Source organism: Zootoca vivipara, chromosome 14 (genome assembly GCF_963506605.1).
Source record: "Zootoca vivipara chromosome 14, rZooViv1.1, whole genome shotgun sequence".
In the NCBI taxonomy this organism is placed as follows: Eukaryota; Metazoa; Chordata; class Lepidosauria; order Squamata; family Lacertidae; genus Zootoca; species Zootoca vivipara.
In genome coordinates this window covers 46,249,052-46,268,079 of record NC_083289.1, presented here as the reverse complement: position 1 = coordinate 46,268,079, position 19,028 = coordinate 46,249,052, and the positions used below count along the sequence as shown (strand labels likewise).

The 19,028-nt window shown below is 45.7% G+C and overlaps 1 protein-coding gene across 5 annotated transcripts in view; it reads left to right on the top strand.

The window, feature by feature from the left end:
* The first annotated feature begins 4,704 nt into the window (after positions 1–4,704).
* The window catches only part of ATF7IP2 (activating transcription factor 7 interacting protein 2), a 33,839-nt gene continuing 19,515 nt past the window's right edge, over positions 4,705–19,028 (top strand). For 2 of the 5 annotated variants that reach the window (XM_060282787.1, XM_060282788.1), the window contains exon 1: positions 10,186–10,854. The gene's annotated coding sequence lies outside the window, so the exon portion shown is untranslated. Of the gene's footprint in view, positions 4,868–5,001; positions 7,210–10,182; positions 10,855–19,028 lie in introns of those variants that run through there. The other 3 variants (XM_060282789.1, XM_060282790.1, XM_060282791.1) reach the window with 3 other exon arrangements.

Here is a 19,028-nt window from a genome sequence, read left to right as displayed (position 1 = left end):
ACAAGCTGAGGCAGGCCCCAGTCCTGCAAAGCACTACAGGCCCCAGAGCCTGACTCCTGCCCATACTCCTGACAATGGGCCACTGGACTGATTCAGCATGCTGTTCTTCTTTGAAGAAATACCCGTGTTTCTCCGAAAATAAGACACTGCCTTATATTTATTTTTCCTCAGAAAAACACACTATGGCTTATTTTCAAGGGATGTCTTATTTTTTAACTCCTTCTCCTGCCGCGGCCAGCATTGCTGCTGTGCCTATTACTATGTCTTATTTTCAGGGTATGGCTTATATTCCTTGAATGCTTAAAAATCCTGCTACGGCTTATTTTATGGCTACATCTTATTTTCAGAGAAACAGGGTAGTAAGGTTACTGTAATTTGCATCATAGAGCTTCAGTATGCTGATGACAACGTAGTGTGCGCACTAGGGTGATGACATTTTTACAACCTCATTTCCCTGTATCATAATTTGATGAGCTTTCATTAAAGATTAGATAAAATATTACTTTCAAAGAGATTTGATTTTAAAGAAAACCTCACGCACAAAATGATTTAAAAAAAATTATTTATCAGTTTTTTGACCATTTTTGAAGTCACTGTAAGCAGATATAAAACTGAACCCAAGCTTTAGAGTCACATATATACAAAATTATATAGGGTCATCAAACACACAATGAAGCTTTTTTTTAGCTGCAGTTACAGTATAGACGCCGCTAGAGGACAATGTTTTGCTACCTCTCCTGTAGGTTCTTTTCCCAGCATGCCCGGCAGGGTCTGCTGGCTGAGTTTTGAGGTCCCAAAAAGGGGCTTTTACCTTGCACAGGTGTGACATTTGTATACCCTATGTTGCTAAGAACACTCCCCATTGTGGAATGTGGTGTTGTGTCCAAATTTGATACGAAATATATATAGAATTGTTAATACAATTTTATGAATTGGTAAAACGGCATACAACAAAATTAAAAACTGTTTGTGCGTAACCTTTTTAAATATTTCAATGGAATATACCTCATTTTAGTCATTAATAGGCAAAAGTTCATCCATTTGTGCTACAGGAAATAATTATTGAGAAAAAATGAAAAAGTAATCACCCTAGTGCGCACACTCAGGGGATTACCTCCAAACCATCCTAAATATCTTCGCAGAAGCTTACGAAAAGCTTGGCCTATCACTCAGCATCCAAAAAAACCAAAGTGCTGCACCAACAAGTACAAAATAACCCCTCTGCAGCACCTCAAATCCAACTCAATGTTAGAAAATGTCGGTCACTTATCCTACTAGACATTTTTGTGATTTCCCAAAAATTTCCCCCGGGCGCTACTACTGGCGTAGGAAAATCCAGACATAAGGCAACCCCTGTAGTTAATGGCAAGCTATTGTGGAGAGCTCAACTTAAGATTGGGAAAAGGAGAAAATGAGAAGAAACAGAATGGACGGATTCACCCATCCCAAATCTTATAATTGACTTCTCTGATGGAATTTTTTAGTCATTCAGGACAGGCAAAAAGGAAGACTTCTTCTCACAGTGCTAAACAGCTATATGGATTTTGCCGCCGGAAGATGCGATGATAGAATAATATTTACATGGTGAAGATATACAAATTTTTGACATAAGCAGGAGAAACGCAGAGCAAGAAATCCAGAGCAGAACAGCTGATTAGCAAGCAGACTTGTCAACAGCCCACAAACAGATTAGGATGAGTGTGGACAAATGCTTGTTGTCATACAACAAATCAGAATAAACGCTCAATGAAGACATCATATAACCGCTGAATAAGCTTTGCACAAGCAAATGAGGATGAATGCTGAATAAGTGGGCAGTCTGGAGGTGTCTTCAGTAACTGCTCTGCAGGAAAATCCCCCACAAACAAATGATACACATAATAGATTGTGCAAGTATTAGTTCCCAGAACCTCTAACCAAGGAGACAACTTTGCTCAGCATTAATTAGCTCTGTACAGTAACAATAAGGCATAATTCCACAAGTATCCCCACCACTGGTCATTGGATTAAGTCTAAACTGACATTTTGCAGGAAATCTCTTTCCTTACTTCCTGCCATGAGGGCACCATCATCTCCTGCTTGTGAGTCCCAATTGGCCAGAGATCCCTCGTGACCTCCTGGCCCCTGTGCAGCAGGAAACCTGCGCCAATGTGCCTCACAATGACTTGGTGCTTGAGGGAATTAGCTTTCAAGGTCCTCTTCTTCGATTCCTACAGTAGTATTTCTCTGTTGCTTCAAGGCGATCTGCTCACTGAGCATTCATCCTGAGCATCCATCCTGAGGTGCCCTCCACCCACACTTCCCAGTTGTCAGGCACCGTGCTGAGGAGGGATGTACTGAGGAAGGATGGTGGGAGTCATCCCCTCCCCCTGATCCAGAATCTTCCCAGGAGCAGGAGGACAGCACAGATTTGGAACAGTGGTTTGCAGAGGAGCACAGTTCAGAAGGCAGAATCTGGGAAATACTGGATGGGGAACTGCTAGCAGAAGAAACACTAGAAGAGAAAGAGAGTTAACAGATTCACAGTCTCTGGGTAGCATCCACACCCACCCCTTCTCCAAAGTCACGGAGAGCTCAGAAAGTGTCAGAACAGAAAGAACAGAGGGTACAAGCTCAGATTACTAGAGGTAGAAGTGACGTAGATTAATAGGGATAGAGGGGGGAGTGTCCCTTAATTGGGAGCACCGCCATTTCTCAGAGATGTGTTCTTTATTCTCTCCAGGGGTGTACCCAGGAACAAAATTAGGGGGCAAGGGCGGGGCCAAGGGGCGGGAGGGGAGGGGCCACAGTGGGAATGTGGGTGGGGCTAGGTGGCCTGCGCCTCCCAGCTCTTCCGAGGAGGCGGTCCCAGGCTCACGCTACCGGCGCAAAGCTCCAGAGGTGCGCGGGGAACGCGAGCCTGTGGCTGCCTCCTCTGCTTACGCTCCCCGCGCTCACGCTCCTCCGCTTACGCTCCCCGCGCGCTTCTGGAGCTTTGCGCCGGGAGCGGGAGCCTGGGGACACCACGCTGCGCCCCTCAGCCTTTTGCTTCTAGGGGGGGAATTGCCCCCCCCTGCCCCCTGCCTATGCCCATGGTTCTCTCACTGTGATTATTAAAGATTCTAACTGGAAAGCCATTGCTTTCATTTAATCTTCTTATCTACTGCCACAGAGAGGCACCAGTAAAGGTAAAAGGTAAAGGTAAAGGACCCCATGATGGTTAAGTCCAGTCAAAGGCGACTATGGGGTTGTGGTGCTCATCTCTCTTTCAGGTTGAGGGAGCTGGCATTTGTCCACAGACAGCTTTCTGGGTCATGTGGCCAGCAGGACTAAACCACTTCTGGCGCAACGGAACACCGTGATGGAAACCAGAGTGCACAAAAAGTCCATTTACCTTCCTGCCACAGCAGTGCCTATTTATCTACTTGGACTGGCATGCTTTCGAACTGCACGGTTGGCAGGAGCTGGGACAGAGCAACGGAAGCTCACCCCGTGACAGGGATTCGAACCGCCAACCTTCCGATTGGCAAGCCCAAGAGGTCAGTAGTTTAGACCACAGCGCCACCCACTTCCCCATTTCCCAGTAACCTCACAGGAGTCCCTACAATTGCCACACCACTCGTTCGACTCATTTTCCTTCTTTTATTCCAAGTTCCTCTTTTGCAAATTTTCAGCCACTGCACCTACGTGAAAGGGTCATGTCTCCGCTGGAGAAGGGCTGCAGTTCACTGGCAGACCAGTTGCTTTGCATTCAGAAGGTCCAATATTCAATCTCTGGCATCTCCAGGTAGGGCTGGGAGGGACTCCGATCCAAAAACCCCTGGAGATCCCCTGCTGGTCATTGTAATTGATGTGGGCAAAAGCCCACCCGAGGTTCAGGCATGGCCAAGTCACTTCGTGCCAGCAATGGCAAGACACACCCAGGAAGCACTTCAAACAGACCGATTCAGATTTTGTTTCTACGGCAGCAGAATAGTAACAGCTTGCCAAGCAAAACAGGAAAGCTTGTTCAGAGCTGCACCCCGAATTGGATTGTTGCAGACCCTTTTATACATGCAAGTAAACAAGAGAATTTTTCCTATAGCATATCTGTTAACACGACACCTCCTTAGCTAACCACTAAAAGCATCTGCCCACTAACCACATCCTATAGAAATCTTTTGCAACAACAATAAATGCAGCATCTGCAAGTTCTTGTTTTCAGCACATGACTTATCGGTAAGCCTGTGCCATTGTCGGAGCTGGAGTCAGATGCTGGAGTTTTTATTTAAGGCAAGGGACATACACTTAGCAACAGTGTCACATAAAGAGCCAGTTCTCCTTTTTGGTCATTGTCTGCAATGACTTACAGTAGTTGGATTGGAGATGAGTGGATAGAAACCCAGCCCTCCACACACTGCAAAAGCAGTGCTACTTTGCCAAACAATCTCTTCTTATGCCTACTAGCTATTTTCCTCCTGTTTATAAAGACAAGGAAACACAACATTTATGGCCAGTTGGATCCTTGTTCGTTTAAGCTTAAGCAGAGAAAAGTAGTTATGGATGCACTACGGAACATTAAGCAGTAATTTGGAGGGCAGGGGGACAAGAGACAAAATTAGCTGGTGCGACAGCATCCTTTAAGGGAGGTTAAGCTGGCTGACTTCACCGAGACGGTTGGTGCATAGCGACGGAGCTCTTTCTCTTCTGCATAAAAAGATCGTCACCATCATTGCCGTAAGCATTTAAACCGTCCTTTCTCAGTGCAGAACACTTTGCATGCATGTGGTTAAAGGAATAAGAAAATAAGAAGACCAAAGACCCCACCTAGTCCAGAATCCTGTTCTCAGCTCGGACCACCAGAGCACCATATGAAGCCGACAGGAGGACTTCAGTACAGCAGAAAAAGGTACAGGTAAAGCAGAACCTTCCCCACTTGTGAACCCTAGCAACTGGGGACCCCTCCAGATTGGTGATTTTCTGCAAGTTTGTTCCGCAATATAGATATAGTACACAAAGGGATGTGAGTGGCGCTGTGGTCGAAACGACTGAGCCTCTTGGACTTGTTGATCGGAAGGTCGGCAGTTCGAATCCCCGCGACAGGGTGAGCTCCCGTTGCTCTGCCCCAGTTCCTGCCAACCTAGCAGTTCGAAAGCACGCCAGTGCAAGTAGATAAATAGGTATACGGCTGTGGCTGGAAGGTAAGCGGCATTTCAGTGCAGTTTCGTCATGCTGGCCACATGACTCGGAAAGCTGTCTGTGGACAAACACCGGCTCCCTTGGCCTGGAAGCGAGATGGAAAAGTTACAGGAGTTCAGCAGGAAGCTATGGGGCATGGGCAGACCAGAAATGGAGCCATAGGTCTTAACCTCATCATGCATTGACTAGAGCGAAGCATGCAGGTTAATGTGAAGCTGAATTTCCCACAGTACAGTCATACCTCGGTTTAAGTACGCCTCGGTTTGAGTATTTTCAGTTTAAGTACTCCGCGGACCCGTCTGGAACGGATTAATCCACTTTCCATTACTTTCAGTGGGAAAGGTCGCTTCAGGTTAAGTACGCTTCAGGTTATGTACGGACTTCCAGAAGCAATTACACTCATACTTCGGGTTAAGTACGCTTCAGGTTGAATACTCCGCGGACCCCGTCTGGAACAGATTAATCCACTTTCCATTACTTTCAATGGGAAAGTATGTTTCAGGTTAAGTACGCTTCAGTTGAAGTACTCCACAGACTGTCTGGAATGGATTAATCCACTTTCCATGTCACGGTCTGGTCGGCGGGTGGTGAAAGCCCTGGCTGAGGACGTCAGGACCAGAGGCAAGATGGTGGTGTAGAAGCAGGAACAGGTGCAGGGCTGAGGGTCCAGCAGCAGGCAGTCGCAGGGTCAAGGAGCAAGGCAGAGGCGAAGGTCTGGGAGTCAAGGAGCAAGGCGTTGGCAAGGCGAAGGTCCAAGGGTCGAGGCGTCGGCAAGGCAAGGGTCGAGGATCAAGGCGTTGGCAAGGCAAGAGTTCGAGGAGCAAGGCGTCGGCAAGGCAAGGGTCCAAGGATCGAGGATCAAGGCGTCAGCAAGGCAAGGGTCCAAGGAGCAAGGGGCCAGAGGCAACCAGGCAGGGATAGCATTGCTGTGGCAAAGAGCTGAAGGGAAATGCTGAGCTTTTATCCCTCCCAGCTCCTGCCACCAGGTGCAGTGAGGTATCAAGTGGCCCCACCTGGGTGACCACTCCTTGCCTCTCCAGCACAAGCTGAGGCCTCACCTGAGTGACCACTCCTTGCTCCTCCAGCACAAGCTGAGGCAGGCCCCAGTCCTGCAAAGCACTACAGGCCCCAGAGCCTGACTCCTGCCCATACTCCTGACATTCCATTACTTTCAATGGGGAAGTTTAAGTACACTTCAGGTTAAGTACAGACTTCCGGAACCAATTGTGTTTGTAAACGGAGGTACCACTGTATATTGCCTCACGATATTGGATGCAACAGTTGTGGCTACTGATATTTATTTATTTCGGTATTTAAATATAAATAAGTGAATCCAGGAGTTGTTGCTGAAAGCCATCCTGGTGCTATCTGGAACTGGGCAGACATCATTTGGAGTGTAACATACATTCTGGATGCCATACATCCAGAATTTCCCAGACATAGTTGGGATTTGGCAGTCGGAAACAGTGCCGGGCGGAAATAGCTTGGAATGTCCGGGGAAATCCGGACGTACGGCAGTCCATGTTGGAAGAGTAGATTTTGGTGAGTTTCCTTTAAAAAAAGCTCAAAAACCTTTTGAGATTTTGCAAAGCTTCTGTGTCCGGATTTTCACTTTGTGAAATATGGCAACCTGAGTAACGTAATTGCTGTAACATAAGCTTAAGAGAGAAACAAAGATGGAAAAGCGGCCCAGATAGAAAACTCCTTTTGGCAAGCAAGCCTAAGTATGCAGGAATGCCAGTGGATGGAACAGTGTCAGTAGCAACATTGGACTCAGTAGGGCTGACTTCTGAGTAGATACACATTGGATTTCCATGTCAGGCTGTGCTTTAAAAATTCACTGTAACATAGAAGCCTGCTGTGGTTTGTACGAGCTAGAATCCAAGATCAGCTTCTTATATTTACACAACAGAGAAAGGCAGCAGCAAAACCTGGAGAGGGATATAAATAGCAAAATCATAAGTCATAGATCATAAATTGTGGTTCCTTTCAGGAATTCTGACTCAGTCTGAAATTGCTTCTTCAATGACCTATACCTTTGCTTGGAGACAGGTAAAAGCGTTTTAATATTTTTTTTTCTAAAAATCAGCAAGCATTTGCCACTCGTTTAGGGGATGAAGTTCTGTTTCTATGCCCCTGCTGTGAGAAGTTCTTAAAAAGCAAAGGTTAACAAATACTGGCTTTTAAATTGTACATCTCTGGTCTTGTTTTTTATTCTCTGTGAACCAAGTAGATAAATTGCTTGCTTTTTTTTAGAACAGCAGGTTATAAACTGAAAGTTTCAGGTCAAAATCCTGTGTAGACTTATCTAAGAGTTAGCAGGAAGTGGGATTCACTTCTGAGTAAAACACACATATGGTAGGGTTGGTGCTGTAGATTTCAACTCCTACTTATTTACTTCATTAATTCTTTTTAGAGGCAGTATATTGGAATGATCAGGTAACAGAAAAGCAGGCAGAAAATGGGGAGGAAGGAAAAGCAGAAAACCGAACATATATAGTGAGTTGTTGCGATGGCTGAGAAGTTAATTTAGAATCCGAGGGTTGCAAAAAAAGGGGGCAGAAGGTTGCAACAGATTATTATGCTAAATGGAATGTGTATGAGAAAGCAGGTCGCTTTGTTGGAAATGTCAAGAGGCGTAATTAAGATGTCGGGACAAGCACTAAAAGGGGCATGGAAATCTGCAGCTCCATTTAAAAAGTTTTGTTTTCATGAAAGAGAGCCAGTGGTGGTGTAGTGCTTAAAGAGTGTCAGACTAAAACCTGGGAGGGACCAGGGTTCGAATCCCTCTCTCAGCTATGATCGTCACTGCATACCCTACAGCATTTCTCCAACAAAAATAGGGAACTGCACGGCCCTCCTGTTGATCTCTGTTACGTATTGGCAGTCCTTTAGAAAACGAGTTGCAGTGGGCAGTCTGCGATGCTCCAGTCTAGGTGATCCTGTCACTCCTGACTCTGCCGATCTACAGACCCTGGCGATGTGACCCGTCTTCCCGCACGTCCGGCAAATAGCATCCCGGAAACGACTTTTGATGTGCTTTCGAACTGTTAGGTGGGCAGGAGCTGGGACAGAGCAACGGGAGTTCCCCCCGTCGTGGGGATTCGAACTGCCGACCTTCCGAACGGCAAGCCCTAGGCTCAGTCGTTTAGACCACAGCGTCACCCGCCAAAGCATAAATGGGCATAAATCTGACATCAGGAATAATAAAACAGAGAAACCAATAGGAGAACACTTCATTCTCCCAGGACATTCTATACAAGACCTTAGAGTGGCTGTCCTATTGCAAAAGAATTTTAGAAATAAGCTTGAAAGAGAAGTTGCTGAATTACAACTCATTACCAAACTAAAAACTATGGAGAGACCTGGTCTGAATAGAGATATTGGATTCATGTCCCATTATACATACTGAAACTAATTTTGGTCATCTACCCCTTTAAAAAATCCCTTGCCCTTCCCTGTGGAACCAACTGCCATAACAGTCATCAAGAGTCATCATTCCCTGTTTAAGGAAGTTTTTAATCTGTGACATTTTATTGTATTTTAATCCTGGCTGGAAGCCGCCCAGAGTGGCTGGGGAGACCCAGCCGGATGGGCGGGGTACAAATAAGAATAATAATTATTATTACACACGAAAGCTCATACCTTGAAAGCTTATATTTAGCTGATCCTTAAGGTGCCACTGGAATTATTTTAAAAAATATTTTTTTATCTTTTATCTTGTTATTTATTCTGACTACCTCACAGGGTTGTCATGGGAATGAAATGAGTAGGGCGAAAACCACATAAGCCACTTTGAGCTCCTTGGTGGAAAAGGTGAGATAGAAATGCAAGAAATAAATAAAAGTTCTTTCACTTATAGCTTGAGAAAGATTTGTGATGAAGTTAAGCTTGTACATACACGCATACTTATTGCGGCTTGGCATTTTCCCAAGGGTTAAATTAGAATCAACCTCCTGCAAATCAATAGGTCCTTTGGGGGGGGGCATGTTTCTGCTATTTCTTGTGTTCAGTGGGACTTACAGCTGGTTAAGTTTGCAAAGGACTACAGCCTTGTTGTTTAAAAAGAAACGTCTCAACTTGTTGCCATGCTTTTAAAATAATAATAATAATACCAAGTAAGGAATGCAGAGACGCCAGTGTGTTTATCAGCAAAAACGAGTGTGCTCTTTATTTGCCAAGTTGGGTCCCATTAATCTCCAGGCCCATTTCACACGTTCCTGGTAAGGAAATTTGAATTGGCCCCAAGGATTGAGGTGACTTTTAAGTTTTGAATAAATCTTTGCTCCTCCCTACCCCCTGGGGATTAAGATTGCCGGAAGAAATAACAACCTCAGATATGCAGATGACACAACCTTGATGGCAGAAAGTGAGGAGGAATTAAAAAACCTTTTAATGAGGGAAAGAGGAGAGCGCAAAATATGGCCTGAAGCTCAACATCAAAAAAACCAGGATCATGGCCACTGGTCCCATCACCTCCTGGAAAATAGAAGGGGAAGAAATGGAGGCAGTGAGAGATTTTACTTTCTTGGGCTCCTTGATCACTGCAGATGCTTACAGCAGCCACGAAATTAAAAGACGCATGCTTCTTTGGAGAAAAGCAATGACAAACCTAGACAGCATCTTAAAAAGCAGAGACATCACCTCGCCTACAAAGGTCCGTATAGTTAAAGCTATGGTTTTCCCAGTAGTGATGTATGGAAGTGAGAGCTGGACCATAAAGAAGGCTGATCGCCGAAGAATTGATGCTTTTGAATTATGGTGCTGGAGGAGACTCTTGAGAGTCCCATGGACTGCAAGAAGATCAAACCTATCCATTCTGAAGGAAATCACCCCTGAGTGCTCACTGGAAGGACAGATCGTGAAGCTGAGGCTCCAATACTTTGGCCACCTCATGAGAAGAGAAGGCTCCCTGGAAAAGACCCTGATGTTGGGAAAGAGGGCACAAGGAGAAGGGGAGGACAGAGGACGAGATGGTTGGACAGTGTTCTCGAAGCTGCGAACATGAGTTTGACCAAACTGCGGGAGGCAGTGGAAGACAGGAGTGCCTGGCGTGCTCTGGTCCATGGGGTCACGAAGAGTCGGACACGACTAAACAACAACTCCCTGGGGAATTGAGGCCACTGCCAGCCCTCTGCTGTGGACTCCTGCAATATATACGCGTTCACACGTTACACGCGTGCCAACAAGCCAAGGAAACCCCGCGACTCAGAACCGTTCCGAAGAAGGCGGGCTCTCTCTGAGCTATCTCCCGCTCCAGATAATTTATAGCCTGCGCTCGCCCGATTGGCAAAAGCTCTTGAGCTAGGAGGAGGAGGGCGGGGCAAGGCGGGATACGACCGCTCCTGATTGGCCGAGCGGACGTTCTTCCTAGGCAGACAAACTTCGGCAAATAGCCAACGCTTTTACCGTAGCGAGGCGATGATAGGAGAAGGATGCCTCGGCTTCTGATTGGACAGAGAGAATAATTGCTCGCTTAAAGCGCCTGCGCGGTTAGTTCATCCGGTTGCTGCCCTAGGGCTGCTGTTATCACGCTTCCCTTACCCCTCTTCGAACGCCACACGCGCCTTAGAACGATGGCGGCGTGAACGTTCTAACGGCCTCCAACGGCAGACGCGGCGCGATAGGGCGGGGCGAGGCGAGAGAGAGAGCGGAGCCTCCGTTGAGCGCCTGCCGCGCCTGCGCAGACTGTACCTGGTGAGTAAGTGCGGGAGGAGCGGTGTCTGTAGGTTGTTTTATTTTACTGCATTTATATACCGCCTTCTTTCATCCGAGGAGCCCAAGGTAGCGTGCATGGTTTCTTCTCCTTTATTCCCCGTGTTATAAACACGACAAGCCTGTGAGGTAGACTAGGCTGAGAGCGAGCGTCACACCCCGTGAGCTTGGTCGGTAAATGAAATAATAGGTAAATTAAAAAATTGTCGAGTAGCACCTTAGAGACTAAGTTTGTTCTGGGTATAAGCTTTGTATAAGAAGGTAGTTGGTCTCTAAGGTGCTACTGGACAATTTTTAAATTTATTTTGACTGCGTCAGACCAACACGGCTACCTGCCTGTATTTGAAATAATATGTGTGTGTATATACACATATGCAAATCTAATATATTTCTAGGGAGGGAAAATATGCTTCAGGTGGTAATAGAAATAATTATCATTATTTATTACCCAACCCTTTACCATAAGATCCCAGTTGCGTATGTAAGTACTGTAATAATAATAATTTATTATTTATACCCCGCCCATCTGGCTGGGTTTCCCCAGCCACTCTGGGCGGCTTCCAAAAACATTTAAAATACATGCAATGTAGTCAAGTTTTATTCGTATTTGCCGCTAATTATTATCATTCACATAGGAACCCAGGTGGCGCTGTGGGTTAAGCCACAGAGTCACTCTAGGGCTTGCTGATCAGAAGGTCGGCAGTTCGAATCCCTGCAACGGGGTGAGCTCCCGTTGCTCGGTTCCTGCTACTGCCCACCTAGCAGTTCGAAAGCACATCAAAGTGCAAGTAGATAAACGGGGACCGCTCCGGCAGGAAGGTAAACGGCGTTTCCGTGCGCTGTTCTGGTTCGCCAGAAGCAGCTTTGTCATGACCCGGAAGCTGTCTGTGGACAAACGCTGGCTCCCTCGGCCTATAGAGCGAGATGAGCGCTGCAACCCCAGAGTCAGACACGACTGGACCTCATGGTCAGGGGCCCCTTTACCTTTTATTGTCATTCACAATAATTAGCATAAGACAGTTAAATGTGTAATACCGGTATGCAGATTGGGGCCAGGCGGAAAATGGTTGCTCCAGGAAGACAGGAATAACCCCCCCCCCAAAAAAAAATGGAAATAGACAATATTTTTAATTTTTATTAATTGAATTTATTTATTGCCCTATACCCTGAGGCCTCAGGGCAGTTCACAGAACAAAATCAAAACATAAAACCACAAAATCTATAATTGAAATGAAAGCAACAACCTAATGCCACTCCACCCCACCTCACCCGTATTTAAGACCTTCATTTAGCTTTCGTGGATATGCAGTTTGATAGAAAAGGTTTAAAACTCGACAGATTGTGGATCCGTTCAGATAATGCGTAAGTAAATAGGTGGCAATGTTCTTGTGTACAGTATACTGCATGCATTATGTTTAATTTTATTGCAGGGGTGGCCAACACCCAAGAGACTGCAATCTATTCAGTTAAAAACTGGCAGTGATCTACCCCCTTTTGGGGGGTTCAGGTTAAAGTTGTTGAACTTTTTTTTAGGAAGGAAAGCCCCCTTTGGGGGGGGGGGGTCCAGGGCAGAAATGTTGATATATATTTTTAGGGGAGCCAAAGCTGTTGAGCTTCTTTGGTGGCAGCCAGTGATCTACCACAGACGTCCTGTGATCTACCAGTAGATCACAATCTACCTGTTGGACGTGCCTGGTTTACTACATTTATATCCTACCTTTTCCTCCTCAAGGTGGCATGCACAGAGTTATGCACAACACTCATTGTTTGTAACTAGTGTAGTATAGCCAGTATTTATGCTTCATTGCATGTCCCGTTCACTTGGCCAGAACGTGCACATTCCATTCCATTACCTCTTTGATCTACACAGTTCACCATTAGTTTAGCAGCAGCATCCATTTTGTGGTGGTGGTCTTCCAACTGTTTTAGGTCCATTCAAACCATACCATTCGTTACAAAAGGCCTGGCAGCTTCTGGGTAGACTACATCAGTTTATTTACAGGAGGTGATAATGAAATGCCTGTGTTTGGTATAATAATGATATTATTATTATATTTTGCTTAAACAAAAAGGCATAAATTCAGATTATTTCTTATTGGCCAAGATGTTATTTGAGAGAATTCACATAGACATTTTAAAAAAAAACACACACGTAATATCATTTATTTTTAGCACAATAGAGACATAGTTGGAATTGAATGAGATGGATATAGCTATTCATCGGCTCCCTCGGCCAATAACGTGAGATGATTGCCGCAATCCCAGAGTCGGTCACAACTGGACCTAATGGTCAGGGGTCCCTTTACCTTTATTGCAGGTGGGAGAGATCTGGAGCAGGTATTAGGAATATGAATACCAGATGACCTGTGGGGGTCAGGTTACCCCAGTTTCAAGTAACATTTAACAACCTGGCCTTTGTTTTGTGTTTTATAGGGAGACACACTCACTTTTATTCAGACACTAGCTGGCCCGGCCACGCGTTGCTGTGGGTCATCCCTATGATTTCCCCCAACCCTGTCCCGATCCATGACGTATCCCACCCCTCCTCTCTCCAACCCCCTGTCTCATCCCTGTGTTTCAGTAGGACACCCTTCCCTCTGTTTTCCCCGGGTAGTGTTGTCCCCTCCCCCCTGTTTCACCATACATTGGCCCCTGCGCATGCATCGTGAACATTTTTATATATTTAGATTAAAATTTTTTGAAATAAGAACATGAGAAGCGGAAGTTATTATTGTTTAATTTTATTTTTGGGGTTGTCATTTATTTTGGTGGGTATTGTATGATTTGGGCGTTGTTGTGTGTTTTGGTTTGTGTGTGTGTGTGTTTTGTTATTTGGATTTTCTAATTTTGGAGTAGGTGACCCAGAGAACCTAGAGAACTACTTTTAATAATCCCGACCGGGGGGGGGGGGATCAAATAGCGAAGACCCACAGCCCCGTAGCAACAGAAGGCGAGTTGTGTGGCAATGCCCCTCCCTCCCCGTGAAATAAGACACAAGACACAATGAATAGATTTTAAGTGGGCGAAAAGGCCACAACTTTATTGGTTACGGATGTTGAGCGGTATTGGCTTAGGCATTGGAACCTAACTGGCTATATCCGACTGCAACCTGTGTGTTGCAGTCTGGGAGAAATTAACCATCAGCAAGGAGCCCAGTGATGTACATCTACCGGAACCCCTCCTGTGGCCACCGTTGGGGGGTGCCTTAAGGCCCTGACCTCCGCAGGCTCAGGTCAAAGCTACCGCCCCCAGAAACCTTTAACGGAATACTTCTCCAAATTCTGGGCAGATGATGATGTAATCTGCCCCCATTTCATCTTTTATGTAAATTTCCAATACCTAACTGCCACCAAAGTTGTGACGAATTGTTATGAGGTAGGCGAAAAAACCATCTTGGCTAGCCCAAGTGGGAAAAGTCCTACCAGGCTCCTGGCCAACCAGGCAACCAACCAAAGTCCATAGCAGCGTCGGCCTAGCCTAAAGGAAGGGTGGGCGGGTGATCCGTCTGGGCTGGGAGCAAGAGGGCAAAGAGGCTGAATTCTCGCCTCCGGCTTGTTTAAAAGAAGGGAAGCCCCGCCCCCCGGCTGACCTTATTGCTCGGCCGGGTCTGACGGAGGCGGGAACTCCCCACCTCGCGAGGGGGCTGAGCTCTCAGCCCCCATCGCGAGAGTTCAGTCGGGGCCAGCCCACAACACCACCTCCGTGGGGATGCGGAAGTGGTTTTCCAAAGCACCCGAGCTGTTCGCTTCCATAAAAAACCCAGGAAGTGTGGCAAGGGGAAGGTAGGAGATTGTAAATGGGGGGGGGGGTTAAAAAGGAAGTCGATTTCCCCCATTGAGCGAATTGAGATGCAGTTAACTTGCCCGAAGCTGGGAAGCTGACAGGAAGTTTATAATTGCCAAAAATCGGACTTAAAACTTTCCCCCTATGGCAGGGTAAAGGGGAGAAAGGTTGAACTTTGCAAAATCCCTGTAAAGGTTCTTTAATTTGGTCTGGGGAAAGTCCCTCTGGAAGCTGGAGTCGGGTCCCTGGAGGGATCAGCGAGCCGCCATTATGACATCACAATAGGATGGAATTTGTTTATCTCTTTGAGGCTGAAAACTGTCAACATTGAAGAGAGTGTAAAATATATGTGAATAAGAAGTTTGTCAGATGCTCTTTTCATAAATGGATATATGAGTTTTAAGATATGAAGAAGAATTAAAAATGGGATTTTGTAACCAGATCGGGCATAATTTCTCTTTCTGAAGTTTGGAAACGAACTGTGCCATTTCCTGCTTGTAATCTGTGCCGTTCCCACGAAATTGGAGACTACTAGGATGTCAGTAGACACAACATCACCTGACTTTATTGACTTTTAAAAGGAACTGACCAGTTCAAATATATAAAAGGATGTCATATAGAGCAGTGTTTTTCAACCTTTTTTGGGCAAAGGCACACTTGTTCCATGAAAAAAATCACGAGGCACACCACCGTTAAAAAAGTTTAAAAATTTAACTTTGTGCCTATATTGACTATATATAAAGTAATTCTCTTTATATATAGGCCATTTGTTAATGCCCTTTATTGACTTTAAGCCTGGGTGGCTCTTTTTAATTTTTTTTTCCTTGCCACACAGTACAAACATTCTCAGGCGTTAAGATTTCCTTGCCCTGACTGCCTCCTGTTCATCTGGGACTGCGTGGGAGCTAAATTTAAACTTGATTGATAGCTTTTAACCTAGGGGGAAGGTCAGGATGATATTTTCCTGTAAAAATATCCGTTGGAACCCGCGCGACCCCCCGGGAGCAACGGGCCTGCCCCTCCTCAGTCCAGGCCAGGCGCCTCACCTTCTGCAGGGCGCGCACATGCTCCTCGCCGAAGAGGCCGCTCACTCCCTGGTAGACGCCACTGGCTGCCCTCCGGAGGCTGTTCTGCTTGTCGGCCCGCAGCCTCGCGCCAACCAAGCCCCGGGCGCCGCCAGCAAGAGGAGAGAGAGCGAGACAAGGAGCAGCAGCAGCATCCGCCGGCCGCCTCTCGTGTCCGAGGCCGTGGTGGTGGCTGTTGAGAGCTGCGCTCGCCCCGCGTCGTGACCCGGCCAGCTTCCTTTCCGGCGGGTCAGCGCCCCCTAATGGCGGCCGCCTTCTCGTCGCGGCACGTGACCAGGCAACAAATCACCCTTCTCGTCACGGCACGTCGCGGCACACCAGCCAGCGTCTCACGGCACACTAGTGTGCCGCGGAACAGCGGTTGAAAAACGCTGATATAGAGGAGGGTGAAAGGTTGTTTTCTGCTGCTCCAGAGAAGCGGACATGGAGCGATGCATTCAAACTACAAGAAAGAAGAAGATTCCACCTAAACATTAGGAAGAACTTCCTGACAGTAAGAGCGGTTCGACAGTGGAATTTGCTGCCAAGAAGTGGAAAAGATTGAAGTGATTCTATGAACTTTTGGAATTGCTTTTGGATTTTAAAAGTGAACTGTGTCAGAATACTATACAGATTGATAAAATAAAACAGAACTGTGCGGAAAGTGAAAAAGGACTAACCCTAACAAAGTATGAAGAGAAGCAAGATGAACAATCATCAGCCATGGACAACGTAAGGATTTTCCCCTCCCATCACTAGGTTTGCGTGCTGTTTGCTCCATTTGGTCCCTGACATTTGGATGATCATCTTCAGCACTTGATAGATTCCTACCTTCAGGACCACTGTCTCCCTCCCCCACATAAGTCAGTTTAAAGCCCTCCTGATGAGGTTTTTGAGATTCTTGGCAAAAACATTCCTCCCAACCCTTGTGAGGTGTGCAGCCCATCACTTGCCAGAAGTACATCTTTAAGAAACTGCAGACCCATGATCTAAGAATCCAAACCGTTCCTGCTTGCACCATTTGCGAAGCCAGTTGTTCACTTCTCCTATTTTACCCTCTCTCCCTGGGCCACATCGTTCAACTGGGAGGACAGATGAGATGACAATTTGTGCATTTAATTGCTTCAACTTCCTGCCCAGAGCCTCATAATCACTTTTGATCTTCTGGAGGCTATGGCTAGCAGTGTCATTGGTTCCCACATGGACCAAAAGGAAGGGGTATTTGTCAGTGGGTTTTATGATTCCTTGCAGCTGTTCCGTTACATCTTGGATCTTGGCCCCGGGGAGACAGCACACCTCTCAAGACGTCTTGTCAGGCCCACAGATCACTGCTTCTGTACCCCTCAGTAGGGAATCCCCTATCAGCACTACACGCCTCCTAATAGGCTTGGTCATGATTCTTCCATGTGCTGTCCCTTCCAAATTTTTGTAAATTTATGGTTATGTTTGTAATTGGGCCTTTTCTTCTTGCAAGTAGTTTTTGGGAGCGCGGGGAAGCAAATATTGGTTTTGGGAAAATCTAGGGCCCAAAGGAATTTGGTGTCCCATAAAAATTATTCTCAGCTGCTTGGGTCTTAATAGCCCTGTGAAGTTCTCAAGGTCACACCCATTCTTAATTGATGATAGCTTGCAGCTGGGCTTGTTTCCAGCTATCATCTGAGTAGTTCTGGAAGAGTCATGAGTTCCTCCCTCCACCCCTGCTTTTGGATTGGTGGGGGAATAAAGATGGGCTGTCCCCTTTTCAACATGATATATAGAATATATTTCACCTTGCAATTTGTTGGCCTGTTGCCTGGTCATTAGGTTGGGACGTACTAAGCCGATCTCTTGGGGAGCAGGCACTGTTGGTATTGCTAAAAAAAGTGCATGGTAAGTTTAGCTAGCAAAGTCTTGATTATTATTATTATTTTATTGTGTGGTGGTTCTGTAATTCCAAAGTTTCAAACTTCTAACTTGGAAATTTTACCTGTGCATTGGAGTAGAGCAGTGGTTCACAAAGTGGGTGGTGCCCCCCACCTGCGGGATGACCTAGGTAGGTGTAAATGACTCTGAAAAGCTGGAAAAATTATTCAGGCAGGTATCTGAAGTGTGCATGCACATGAAAGCTTATACCCAGAACATACTTAGTTGGTCTCTAAGGTGCTACTGGACAATTATTGTTTTTTTAATTTCGACTGCATCGGACCAATACGGCTTCCTACCTGAATCTGAAAAGCTGGTATCACTGCTTCATGTTTATCGATTTTGTTATCAGTAATTGGATTTTGAATGAATGTGCAATTAATTGTTGCCATTTTGAATTGTGTTATTTTCATCAGTGGGTTGTGCAAACCACTATTTCAAATACACTGGTACCTTGGTTCTCAAACTTAATCCATTCCGGAAGTCCGTTACAAAACAAAAGTGTTCCAAAACCAAGGCGCACTTTCCCATAGAAAGTAATGCAGAACGGATTAATCTGTTCCAGACTTTAAAAAACAACCCCTAAAACAGCAATTTAACCTGAATTTTACTATAACGAGACCACTGATCCATAAAATGAAAGCAATAATCAATTGTACTGTGCTGTAAAATAAGACAGTATAGTAGACAATAAAATAAAAAAATTCTTACTTGCACTGATGATAGTCATTGTTTGGATGAGGGGCTTTTATCCATTTCCACAGTCACAATCAATCAATCAGTAGCTGATCTGGGTTCCACACAGTTACAAAAATAAATTAACTGAAAAAGCTTCAAAAACAAAAATGCAAAATAAATGGCAAAAACAAAAGCGCCAAACTTAATCCGTTCTGGAAGTCCGTTTGACTTCTGAAATGTTCAAAAACCAAGGCACAGCTTCTGATTGGCGCAGGCGCCCCAGAAACAATAGTCAACAGCTGCATCGGACGTCGGCTTCCAAAAAATGTTCAAAAACCAGAACACTTACGTCCGGGTTTTCAGCATTTGTGAACCAAGGCGTTTGAGAACCAAGGTGCCACTGTAATCCTTTTTATAGGGTAGGGTAGGTTAAGGGGCACTGAGGGTGAGTTTATAAACCAAGGAGGCAGAGGCCTCTAGAAGTTTGGGAACCACTGGATTACAGGATCTGTGTGGCTGTTCCCCGATAGTTTTCTCTTGCTGTAAAAATCTGTGAATTCATGGGAAAAGACTGTGGTCCTAAATTTGGTGTTCTAGATTGCTGGGTCACTGAGGCTTCAGGTATAGAGACTTCTTTTTATTTATTTTTATTAGGGATTTGTAAGCAGGCTAAGTACTAAGGCACATTCGAGCTCCTGGGAAGCCCTGGTTGCTAAAGTTTTGAAATTG